Consider the following 12,908-nt stretch of genomic DNA (forward strand, 5'->3'; position numbering starts at 1 on the left):
ATCTTGCCTCCCTATTCAGGCCAAGATAATCGGTTACAAGCCATCAAAATGGTAACACCTTCACAATATTTTCCAGAATTAAGTGTTTGGGAAAGTCTCATCAAGTAATTTAATCATTCCTTCCTAAGCATTTTATTTCGAGAGGTAATGCACCATCTGGTGAAAGATGCACAAGATAGCCCCTATATTCCTAGCCTTTCCAGTTCCTTTTTAAGCAACCAAGTCGAACAAATTTCCTTAATTAAATTCACATCATCCTCCCTGAGTATAACCTTCTCATCCAACTATTGGCATCAGGCCATACCAGCATTATGGCCGATTTCCAATAAGATACCGCGGGTACTTCACCCGGCCGGGCAAAAATAAAACAAACCCATTCATCCCTTATCCCTCGGGCATGAATGACCTAGGTATAACAACTTGCCGGTTACGCTATCAAATTGACCCCAAGAAGATCCATCTTGGTTTCCGGTCATTTCCAGACAATCTTCAAAACTCCTAGTTAAATCTATGTTTTGCAATGGGCTATCCCTATCACCTCTCTAAATTCCTTTTTAACTCCTAATTGGTAATTTCCAGGTTCATTCATTTATCAACCTTAATTCCTACTTTCATTAATTATCTACTAGCCAAATTTATTTAGAAAATACAAGCGAGTTTTTGCCATAGGCATTTGATGGTTAATGTCTCTTAGGAAATGCCAACTTTTTAAGTTCAATCCCCGTTTTGTCGATTTCCAGGTTTCTGCAATCCTTTGTCATCCATGGGGCATCTCCACGGAAGCTTGTAGAGTTTTCGGTTCAAACAACACAAAGATCAATTCAACGAAGTTATCCCCTATCTCTCCCATCCCGTATTTGCAAACAAACTTGAAATTGAAAACTTTAGAAATACACTTCAATACCAAAAATTGAACTACTTCTATCGAGCTTAGACAACTACTCTTTTCTTATGGTGCCTAGCTTTAGAAATACACTTCAATACCAAAAATTGAACTACTTCTATTGAGCTTAGACAACTACTCTTTTCTTATGGTGCCTAGCTTTCCATTTAAGAAGCTAGAAGGTCATCCTATAATTTATGAGTTTTCGAGCTTTCCATTAAAGCTTAAACCTAAAGTACAAGGTAGTCACTAAAGCTTACACCTAAGTGCAAAGTTACCATTAATGCTTAGCTTAAGAGTGCAAATCTACCTTTGAAACTTAACTTAATGATGCATAGATACTCTTAGCACTTAACGCTAATTGCGAAGTTTTCATTAAAGCTTAAACCTAAAATACAAGGTAGTCACTAAAGCTTACACCTAAGTGCAAAGTTACCATTAAAGCTTAGATTAAGAATGAAAATCTACCTTGGAAGCTTAGCTTAATGATGCATAGATACTCTTAGCACTTAATCCTAATTGTGAGGTTTCCATTAAAGCTTAAACTTAAAATACAAGGTTGTCACTAAAGCTTACACCTAAGTGCAAAGTTACCATTAAATCTTAGCTTAAGAGTGAAAATCTACCTTGGAAGCTTAGCTTAATGATGCATAGATACTCTTAGCACTTAGCCCTAATTGGGAGGTTTCCATTAAAGTTTAAACCTAAAATACAAGGTAGTCACTAAAGCTTATACATAAGTGCAAAGTTACCATTAAAGCTTAGTTTAAGAGTGCACATCTACCTTGGAAGCTCAACTTTATGATTCATAGATACTCTTATCACTTGACCCTAATTGCAAGGTTTCCATTAAAGCTTAAACCTAAAAATACAAGGTAGTCACTAAAGCTTACATTTAAGTGCAAAGTTACCATTAAAGCTTAGCTTACGAGTGCAAATCTACCTTTGAAGCTTAACTTAATGATACATAACTACCATTAATACTTAACCCTAATACCAAGGTTACCATTAAAGCTTAAACCTAAAATGATGCATATAAACCTTCCTAGTTAACACATGGATTAATTAATCCTACTAGAAATGAAGATTACCCTCCTCTAAACAAGAGGGAAGTGGGGTTGAAGTCCTTCTTGAAGAGATGTGAGGCTCAAGGAAGAAGGAAAGGGATTTATGGTGAAGAGGAAGGAGAGAGGAGCTTCTTCACAAAACCCTCAAGGGTTTGGCCTTCAAGAGAGGAAGAGAGTTGAGGGTTTGGTCTTCAAGAGAGGGAGAGAGCAAGAGCAAGGTTTAATGGAAACCTTGATTTACTTAAGCATAACGTTGAGCATGGCAAGTATGCAAGTAGCTTAGCATATGTGTGTGTAAAATTTACAAAGGAAGGGGGTGCTTATATAAGAAATGGTGGATATTCTTTTCTCAATTCCTATTGGACCCCAATTCTTTTATGAAAATCCTATTGGACCCCAATTCTCCTCTCAATTACTATTGGACCCCATTTCTCTTCTCAAATGCTATTGGACCCCAATTCTCTTCTTAATTCCTATTGGACCCCAATTTTCTTTTTAGTTCTTATCTCTTAACTTTATCTTTCAATCAAGTTAGTCCCTTTTTCTCCCAATTCCCAATCTAGATCAGTTCCCAACGGATCTTCACGAAGAAGTATAAAAATAATCTTCATTTTTTTGGAAAAATTTAGGGATGACGTAATTTCTTATCCAAAATATCCTTGTCTTTTCATTCTGGAGTAAAGTCTCGTTGTTCGCATGACTTCTTTGTCGGTATTGCTTTTTCTAAATTATTTTCTAGGCTGAAAAAAGTTTTGAATGGCTCTAGAGTTTAGGGAGGGACCTTACAATCTCCCCAACAAAAAGAAAGAGTTGTCCTCAACTCGGGACATGCTTTAGAGAGTAGACAGACTCCATCTTTGGTCAACTTATGATTGAAGATGGTCAGTAACTTTAGGGTATTTAGATTAAAGGACAGTGAAGCTGGTATGGACCTTGAATAATACACTTCTCTTCCATTTTTTTAGCGCAGATTCAAAAGTCTTTAATCATAAAGAAGTCTTAATGACTCGGGGTTACTTCAATTACTGAGTGTGATCTTACTCAACTAGGTATTTTTTCTTTGGTGTGACCGGATTGTGTTTCTCTTGTTAGGTCTGAAGACCATTTCTTCACTTCGCTCTCTATCTAGCCTTAATACGCTTTGTAAAAATCTTACCATTCTTACCTAGACTTTAACTTTTTTTTCGTTCTGAGCGTTGACTCATTTCACTATTAATATCATCCAACTGATACCATATTCTTAACAGTTAAGGATTTCATACTGATCTTTCAATTAAACTTGCAATATCTCGTCCATCCTTATTTCTCTTATGTCTATAGCTTACTGTCTCATCTTTCACTTGGTAATCAAATATTTCACGTATCATAACAATTTGACTTGTAAAACACCATAGACGATTTAAATCTCAAAAGAATTGAGTGACTAGAGATGCTTGAATTCCATAAATATGACGATTGATTACATCCGCATAAAAATTACACCAAAAGTGTCATCGATATCTTGAAGAATAATTATAAGTTGTTCTGAAGAACCCACCAAAAATATGATCAAGGGTTTGGACAAAAGGGAGATATTGATTTGATTCCAAAAGATCCACAATATCTGAATGCAAGCTGACGGAATTTCCCTAGCTTTAAGGAGCTGCATTTGGGTTTGACTCTGAGGAAAACTTGTTCACCTTCGCTAAAGCTTCTAGCGAAGCGGTGAAGACCAGCATAGCTCTTCTGCCCATCACTAGCTCTCTTCAGGTTGTCTCTAATGACTAGAAGTTGATGATCTATCTCTTCTAGGGTAGACTTAGCGGCATGAACATGAAGAGTTGGGTCGGCTAATTGAAGAGGGACTAAACATTCCTGACGATACAAGGATTTAAAGGGTGAAATTTCTAGGCTGCAATGGTGAGAAGAGTTATAAGCAAACTCAACTAGGGGAAGAAACTTGATCCATTGATGGGGCTATTGGTTGCAGTATGCTCGAAGCATATCGTCAATGACTTGATTCACTCGCTCAGTTTGACCATCAGTCTCCGGATGATATGCTGAGTTGAGGTTCAGTTGGGTACCCAGAGATCGAAACATGGCTTGCCAAAACTTAGAAGTAAATTTGGCATCCCGATCAGTGATGATTCTTGCAGGGATTCCATGTAATCTTACTACCTCTTTGACAAATACTTGGGCTATGTCGATGGCGGTGGCTATCTGCTTGACTGGAATTAGATGAGCCACCTTAGTGAGCTTATCTACTACGACAAAAATAGAATCATAGTTTCCAGTTGTCTTTGGAAGACCAGTGACAAAGTCCATGCTCAGACATTCCCACTTCATCTGAGGAATATCTAGGGGCTAAAGCTTACCAGGTAGCTTGACGCGTTCTGCTTTGGTCTTCTGGCAAGTAAGGCATTTGTGAACATAATCTAGGATGTCCTTCTTCATCTTAGGCCAGTAAAAATTCCTTTGGAGGGTAGCAAACATTTTATGGTACCCGGGATGAGTTGCCAATGGGTTATCGTGGGCTTCCTATAAAATCTGGGTGCGCAAACTGGTTGGAATGCACATCCGTTGTTTGAAGTAAAGAAGACCATCTGCTAGGGTATAGTCATCTAAATGCTCCCTCGGGTTCTGAGCTTGAATCTCTTGCAGAAGAGGTCTAAAACAGGGGTCTACTTGAATTTCTTGTTGAACTCCCTCGGGTAAAGAAGAGCTAAAGAGTGAAATGAGTCAGGATTGATGGGGACAGGTGATGGGGACAGGACTGTTGGTCAAGAGGTCTTTGAGTCTATTGAAGGAAGCATCTCTCCCCAACCAAAAAGGAAAGAGCTGTCCTCAACTCGAATAAAATACGTAATTGATGAAGTTTCTTGGATACGTCTTGCGACTTAACTTCTTGTTAACGCTTTCAACTTGACTTCTCTCTTACACTTCTTCATCCCCAAAAATCTATTAATATAATATTGGAGTCATGGGAAATCTTTCTTAATAATCTATCTTCTTGAATAAGTCATGGCATTTGTGGCTTCTTCGATACGCTACTTCCTCTTTATAAGCTACTAGAAATCCCTTCTTTATCAACACTTGCTATCCTCTTATTTTTGCGATCTTCACTCTCTTGTAACTTAGTCATTTTCTTATCTGATGGCGTCTTGGCAAGAAGACTTGGTTCTTCCTGTATGCATCTCTCACTTGCAGAGTGCGGATGAGGCAGTTAAGAGACAGTTCTTAGAGCTATACAAAGGTCTCCTCTTTCCTTAGTCAAATTCTTGTGTCGGCCAGACGATATGGAAGACATGGCGACATCTCACAAGAGTGACTCTCTAGGGTAGAGACCATTTCCGCAACAATACCTGACTTGCTATGGTTACAGAGGCTATCGGACTTGGCCCTCGATACTACTGCATCAAAAGGATACGTCCTGGGTTCTCCGCAAGGTTGTTCTTGCTTGTCCCCCACTACAAGATTTACCTCGATACCATCTGGAGTCTTCCTCTTAGAAGTTCCTTTCTTTTCTCAGCTCATACCCGAGAAATTTCTCAAGCTGTTTCTCGTAGAACCATTCCAGAGGGTGAGCGTCCTAATATGTGCGGCGCTTGCGATACTTGGTTATGTGACCATATATTAAAGGATCTTTATGAGTTGTAAACTTTCTTGCCTCTCTTGTAATTACTTTCTTCCTCCCTTGTAATCCTTTCTGGCTTTATTGAAGAAATAACCCTTTTTTGAAAAATTTGAGTATTATCCATACTTCTTTGTTTTGAAATGTCAGTCTCTCCTCTTTAATTAAATTCTTAAGGACATCTCTATTTAGTGCTTTCAGCAAAGGGTCTTTTGTCTATGATAGTCTTGAGTAAAAATTCCAACTTTGGATTCTTGGCTAACTCATAAGTTTGTTTTCTTATTCTTCTTCGGAGCCCAGGTAGGTCACCTAATAAAAATGTAACCTATCACGTGAGTTCAACAGAAGGGTATTTAAAGTTCTTGAAACTTACAGAAATATATATACAAAAGGGCATTGTTTTTCCAAATTTGAAAAAAACTTACAGATTTTAAAAGAAAAGGGTACATTATATTCTTAACAAAATTCACAGATAAGGGGTTTTACAAACATGTCTTGAACGCACGTGATATGGTAGTTTTACACATAGTGAACCCCCCGAGCTTCGGAGTTTAAATGTCTGCAATATTTATGAGCTTATCTATTGCACTTTCCCATCTTGATTCCTTGTGAGTTTCTAAGCACGTTTCATTTACTGTCTTGAGATGCTATAAGTAGAAGTTTACTTTCAAAATCTGGAAATAAGATTGAACCATACCATATCACTTTGATCCCAATCCCAGCTTTCTCTCATCATTGCAATCCGTAAATTATTCAAAAGTTGTACGCATCCCCATTTAACCGTGTAACTCCATTCGACCCACATGTTCTCCATTTATTGGTAGAAATGGCACTTTCCTTAGGAGAGAAAAGTTCAATAAGGTGTCTCAACATGACTAATGTGTTCTCTGGTTCGGCTATCCCCATTCCAAAATGAGTCTTGCTATATATACTTATAGCTTTATCTGCGGCTAATCACAAGAACTTCTTGGATTTCTTCATTATTACTCAAAATTATATTCCAGTCAATGTCCCAAAAATTAATTCTTCATGTGGTAGCTACCTTACCCAATCTTGTTGCTCATTACTAAGCTTAAGGAAGAATGACAAGTAAAGCTCAATAAAAGTTTCATCCATGCCATTTTCATGTGTCTTCGCACAAGTGTATGTGTCTTCATTCATTTATGCCACTTCCATGCGTCTTCGCACAAGTGCATTACATATTCTTTTGTGACAGATGCATAGGATAGCCCCTATATTCCTAGCCTTTCCAGTTCCTTTTTAAGCAACCAAGTCGAATAAATTTCCTTAAATACATTCACATCATCCTCCCTGAGTATAACCTTCTCATCCAACTATTGGCATCAGGCCATGCCCGCATTATGGACGATTTCCAATAAGATACCGCGGGTACTTCACCCGACCGGGCAAAAATAAAACAAACCCATTCATCCCTTATCCCTTGGGCATGAATGACCTAGGTATAACAACTTGCCGGTTATGCTACCCTAGCCGAAAAGGACCAATCTCCGTCAAGTTCCCCAAGAGAATCCTCTCAATGGACCGGACCTTCAATCAAATTGACCCCAAGAAGATCCATCTTGGTTTCCGGTCATTTCCAGACAATCTTCAAAACTCCTAGTTAAATCTATGTTTGCAATGCGCTATCCCTATCACCTCTCTAAATTCCTTTTTAACTCCTAATTGGTAATTTCCAGGTTCATTCATTTATAAACCTTAATTTCTACTTTCATTAATTATCTACCAGCCAAGTTTATTTATTACAAAATACAAGCGAGTTTTTGCCATAGGCATTTGATGGTTAATGTCTCTTCGAAAATGCCAACTTTTTAAGTTCAATCCCCGTTTTGTCGATTTCCAGGTTTTTGCAATCCTTTGTCATCCATGGGGCATCTCCATGGAAACTTGTAGAGTTTTCGGTTCAAACAACACGGAGATCAATTCCGCGAAGTTATCCCATATTTCTCCCATCCTGTATTTGCAAACAAACTTGAAATTAAAAATTTAGAAATACTTTTCAATACCAAAAATTGAACTACTTCTATCGAGCTTAGACAACTATTCTTTTCTTATAGTGCCTAGCTTTCCATTTAAGAAGCTAGAAGGTCATCCTATAATTTATGAGTTTTTGAGCTTTTCATTAAAGCTTAAACCTAAAATACAAGGTAGTCACTAAAGCTTACACCTAAGTGCAAAGTTACCATTAATGCTTAGCTTAAGAGTGCAAACCTACCTTTGAAACTTAACTTAATGATGCATAGATGCTCTTAGCACTTAACCCTAAATGCGAAGTTTCCATTAAAGCTTAACCTAAAATACAAGGTAGTCACTAAATCTTACACCTAAGTGCAAAGTTACCATTAAATCTTAGCTTAAGAGTGTAAATCTACTTTGGAAGCTTAGCTTAATGATGCATAGATGCTCTTAGCACTTAACCCTAATTGCGAGGTTTCCATTAAAGCTTAAACTTAAAATACAAGGTAGTCACTAAAGCTTACACCTAAGTGCAAAGTTACCATTAAAGGTTAGCTTAAGAGTGAAAATCTAACTTGGAAGCTTAGCTTAATGATGCATAGATACTCTTAGCACTTAACCCTAATTGCGAGGTTTCCATTAAAGCTTAAACCTAAAATACAAGGTAGTCACTAAAGCTTACACCTAAGTGCAAAGTTACCATTAAAGCTTAGCTTAAGAGTGCACATCTACCCTGGAAGCTTAACTTTATGATGCGTAGATACTCTTTATCACTTGACCCTAATTGCAAGGTTTTCATTGAAGCTTAAACTTAAAAATACAAGGTAGTCACTTAATTGAAAGGTTTTCATTAAAGCTTAAACTGAAAAATACAAGGTAGTCACTAAAGCTTACACCTAAGTGCAAAGTTACCATTAAAGCTTAGCTTATGAGAGCAAATCTACCTTTGAACCTTAACTTTATGATGCATAGATACTCTTATCACTTGACCCTAATTGCAAAGTTTCCATTAAAGCTTAAACCTAAAAATACAAGGTAGTCACTAAACCTTACATTTAAATGCAAAGTTACCATTAAAGCTTAGCTTACGAGTACAAATCTACCTTTGAAGCTTAACTTAATGATGCATAACTACCATTAATACTTAACCCTAATTCCAAGATTACCATTAAAGCTTAAACCTAAAATGATGCACATAAACGTTCCTAGTATTAAAACACATGGATTAATTAATCCTACTAGAAACCTCCTCTAAACAAGAGGGAAATGGGGTTGAAGTCCTTCTTGAAGAGATATGAGGCTCAAGGAAGAAGGAAAGGGATTTATGGTGAAGAGGAAGGAGAGAGAAGCTTCTTCACAAAACCCTCAAGGGTTGGCCTTCAAGAGAGGAAGAGAGTTGAGGATTTGTCCTTCAAGAGAGGGAGAGAGCAAGAGCAAGGTTTAATGGAAACCTTGATTTACTTAAGCATAATCTTGAGCATGGCAAGTATACAAGTAGCTTAGCAATATGTGTGTGTAAAATTTACAAAGGAGAGGGGGTGCTTATATAAGAAATGGTGGGTATTCTTTTCTCAATTCCTATTGGACTCAATTCTCTTCTCAATTCCTATTGGACCCCAATTTTTTTATGAAATCCTGTTGGACCCCAATTCTCCTCTCAATTGTTATTGGACCCCATTTCTCTTCTCAAATGCTATTGGACCCCAATTCTCTTCTTAATTCCTATTGGGCCCCAATATTCTTCTTAGTTCTTATCTCTTAACTTTATCTTTCAATCAAGTTAGTCTCTTTTTCTCCCAATTCCCGATCTAGATCAGTTCCCACACGGATCTTCACGAAGAAGTATAAAAATAATCTTAATTTTTTTGAAAAAAATATAGGGATGACGTAAGTTCTTATCCAAAATATCCTTGTCTTTTCATTCTGGAGTAAAGTCTCATTGTCCACATGACTTCTTTGTCGGTCTTGCTTTTTCTAAATTATTTTCTAGGCTGAAAAAAGTTCTGAATGGCTCTAGGGTTTAGGGAGGGACCTTACACAAATCTTTTTGAATTTGGCCAACTTTTTTCTAATCAAAAGTGAGTTTTTCTTTCTGTTTTGCGGTTTTTGAATAGTTTCTGTATTTGGCTATTTTGACCAACTTTTTTCAACTTTTTGACAGGTGTCTTTTGGGAAAGTTATTCCAAATGATATCAGGAATGTACTTGTCAAATATTAGCCCCAAATGCCAAAAAGGTACATGGATCGCGATCCATGTTTGGTAGCATTTTTTCATGAAATTTGTTCTGTTGGTTCTTTATGCCCTGTAGAAGCCAAATCTCACCCCTTTTTTAATTTGGATCCCAAAATCTCAAGATTTGCTCAATTTTGTGTCTGCAATGCTTGTTTTACTATTTTTGCCCTAACAGTCAATTCTGAAGTGATTTTTGAGTTTTTCTTTCAAGCAAACTTGATCAGAGCAGTTTCCCACTGATGCTCACTGTAACTGGCCACTTTTCACGAAAAATGGTTTTTGGGGTACATGGATCGCGATCCATGTACCTCCACATATTCTTGCCAAACTTTCCAGATTGATTCTAGAGAGTATGTTGATGCTTTTGATCCTCAAATCTCCAAATTTGGATCACTTTTGAGCTCTCTACCATCAAATTTTCAGAATTTCAGTGTTATGGTCATTTCTACCAAAATATGTTTTTCACCCTTTTATTCCTCAATCTTTTAGCCCAAATTTGATGGTTGTAGTTTCTACTTACCCTATTCCTAAGTACTGAAATGAATCATGAAACAAAAACAAACAGAACGGTACAAAATAAAGTCAAAACGAAAAATGGTACAACACTCTGAAAGCATAGAGAAAATCGGAGAATGAAATGATTTTGGCTATCTCACTCACAACGCTCTTTACCTCTCAAGAATAGATCTAGCAAGTCCTCGACTTCTAGACTCTACCAAGCACTAAACCCCATGTCTAGCTGCTTCACTGCTAAAGTGTAAATGGAATGGAAGGACAAACCTTTAGAAAAAGAATGCTCTAAATACGCACTAAGTCACTCACCATCTACGGATCATATCACCAACAACGGTGCCAATGTTAGCGAGTCGCCGCGACGAACGTCTGCAGCATAGCTTTCTGGCACTAACATAATGTCAATACTCAAGGAAAGTGACTCGGATGGGGCACGGAGACTCTATGATATCGTCAATCTCACGAAGTGAACCTTAACAAGCAAACACACTAGCTCCACAAGCAAACCAACACTCAGTGATCAGGGAAATCTGCCTATGTCCTTTCTCACAGCTCTAGGTCATCACACCATTTCGGCACTCTAACAGACTCGAAATGCAACAAAACTTTAGGAGGAGGTCTAGGACACCTAGGGGCACTATCCTAGCAAGTCTGGTCGCAATCCGACAAGGTACCAAAATCACGATCCATCATGAAAAAGGTCCTAAAAATTGCAACAAAACGTGCCAAAAATGTCGTCCTATGGTCTAAGAACACTCTCCTGTGGTCAAAACGACTAAAAACAGTTATTTAAGCACTCAAATTTGCAATTAAGGCTCACTAACACGTAGTCGTGAACCACAGAAAAACTGACAATGCTTACATTTAATTGAAAGAGAAAAGAGAGAGGAACATAATGCAAGTTTCAGATTTGAAAACAGATTACCCAATCATTAGAAAAGTCGATTACAAGTTGGAGCAGCTCGTAGCTTCAGCGTACGTACAACAGAGCTCTTTGTTCTTCTAAAAAATAAGTCCCCTTTCACATTAAGGTTATTGACCTTTATACCTAGGGCATTCTAAATGGCCAGTGGGCCGGCTCACACGGACCTTTACAATTGTCATGACACAATTACAACTCAGGGAAACGACTACTACTCTGGAATTAGGATTTACACAGAGTATTACTACACTAGCTCGGAAAACTAATAGAGTACAAATGTGGTGTCCGGCTACGTGTCCGACCAATTGGGTGCCCGTTTGATCTGTCCTCAAACACATGAGCACAGATCTAGTTGCTCACCATCTCAAGCTTCCACCGAAAACGAGCTCACTATAGCCGAAAGCTCACTTCTCTGTAACACTCCATCTATCGTGAAGCCAAAGCTCTAATACCAATTGTTGGATTGAGTGCAGGAGCACAAAGAGAGAGAGAAAGAGAGAGAGCATGACATAGGGATGTGGGGTGGAGCTCCCAAATCTCACCGTATGAGAACAGTGTGAGAATGAGTGAGAGCTCCTTATTCTTTGTATGTATACAGAATAAGGAGATAAATGTGGGCGATCGGCAGACGCTGGCAGGCCCACGGGAAAAGTACAGTGAGGCACACCGCCTTAACCTAACAACCTGCACCCATGGAAACAACACAACATATGGTTAGCATTGGAACTGTATGTAGGTGATGCACGGGTATCCCACATGTTATAGATGTCGATCAACTAGATTGCAATCAACGAATAATTGTAAGGAGAACAATAACATTTATTCAAAACACTAATATACAAGGAGTAGCAAGGATAATATTTGGAGCTTCTTTAGCTTTACACCGGCTTATGAAATATGGCCGGAGAAGAGTCTCTGGTGGCATTTTAGCCTAGATGTGGGCTGCGTACACATGTTTCTTAATCTTCCAAAGTTTGGCATTAATGGCCACTATTGTTTCTTGGTCAGTAATAGTACTCATACGTGCTATCATCCTAAACCTCTGTGTCTCCTGTTACACAGAGAGATGTTAGCAAATGTGAACTCTAACCATCCACTACAGGGTAGAGCAAAAAATCAATAAAAGGTGATAAGTAAGAAAATCCTAACACCACCTATTACGAATACGAGTAAGTAGGGGGCATCAACAATATGTGTATGTGCGTTTGTGTGGGGAAGTAATACTAAGCCATTATAATGCAACCTTGAGCCATGTTCAAAGGGTTTGGATGATAAAAGATTATGGACCTCAACCAAGTATGTGTGAAACAACTAAGTCAAGGGAGCAATATATAGAAGAACCAAAATTATGCTTAGCTAGCCGTAAACGCAACCCATGGGTCATTTATTAAGAGAAAATACCAACACTTCTTAATCAAAGCCATAATTATAGTAGACCACCGTAATAATAATTAATATGCACCAAAGGCAACCTTCCCCAAAAGTCACTACCATGGGCAATAGGGGTATTTAGCAAAGCCCTTAAGACAACCCTGTTTTGGTCAGACAACTTACCGAAGTGTCTCATTCTGTGAAAGGACCTAGATGTAAATGGGCAACCATATACTGGCATGTAATATCAAAACAACAAACCGGTAGGAAAATTACATTCCCAAATCCGTAGAAACATATTACAAATGAATAAGATGAGGTACATGCCTCAAGAA

This window comes from Adiantum capillus-veneris, chromosome 13 (assembly GCF_014529385.1).
Source record: "Adiantum capillus-veneris isolate H3 chromosome 13, ASM1452938v2, whole genome shotgun sequence".
NCBI lineage: Eukaryota > Viridiplantae > Streptophyta > Polypodiopsida > Polypodiales > Pteridaceae > Adiantum > Adiantum capillus-veneris.